Here is a 672-nt window from a genome sequence, read left to right as displayed (position 1 = left end):
GTTACAGTGAGTGTTAGGATTAAGTTTTATGGGTTTTTCAGTTCAGCGTCAGGGATTAGTGTCAGCGGGTCATGGTGAGGATCAGGGGGTTAATCATAGGGTTAGTGTAGTTAGAGTTTTCCTGCCTGGCCCAGTCAGGACAAATCTCTCTTACCCGCCAGTCCCTCAGTCGCTCAGACCTAACCAAGAAAGCACACAAAGACTTATATTGTTTACAAACTGTATGGCCATGGCAGGCTGCTTGTTATCTACTTCTTCTATCTTAAATTAACCCGTTTCTGTTAGTCTATACTTTGCCACATGGCTTGTGGCTTACCAGTGTCTTTACATTTTGCTTTTCATTGTGGCTGCTGGCAGTGTCTCTCCCCAACCTTCTACTTCCCAGAATTCTCTTCTCTCTTGTCCCGCCTATACTTCCTGCCTGGCAACTGGCCAATCAGAACTTTATTTGTACAGAGCGATATCCACAGCACTTCCCCTTTTCTTTTTTTTTTTTTTTTTTTTAAGGAAGGTTTTAACTTTTACATAGTAAAATTACATATAACAAAACAATTATCAAGCAAGAATTACAGTTACAATATTAAAGAGTGCTGTGGATATCACTCTGTATAAATAAAGTGCTGATTGGCTAGTAGTAGCCAGGCAGGAAGGATAGGGTAGGCGGGACAAGGA

Source organism: Onychomys torridus, unplaced genomic scaffold, assembly GCF_903995425.1.
Source record: "Onychomys torridus unplaced genomic scaffold, mOncTor1.1, whole genome shotgun sequence".
In the NCBI taxonomy this organism is placed as follows: domain Eukaryota; kingdom Metazoa; phylum Chordata; class Mammalia; order Rodentia; family Cricetidae; genus Onychomys; species Onychomys torridus.
This window is presented reverse-complemented; position numbering follows the sequence as displayed.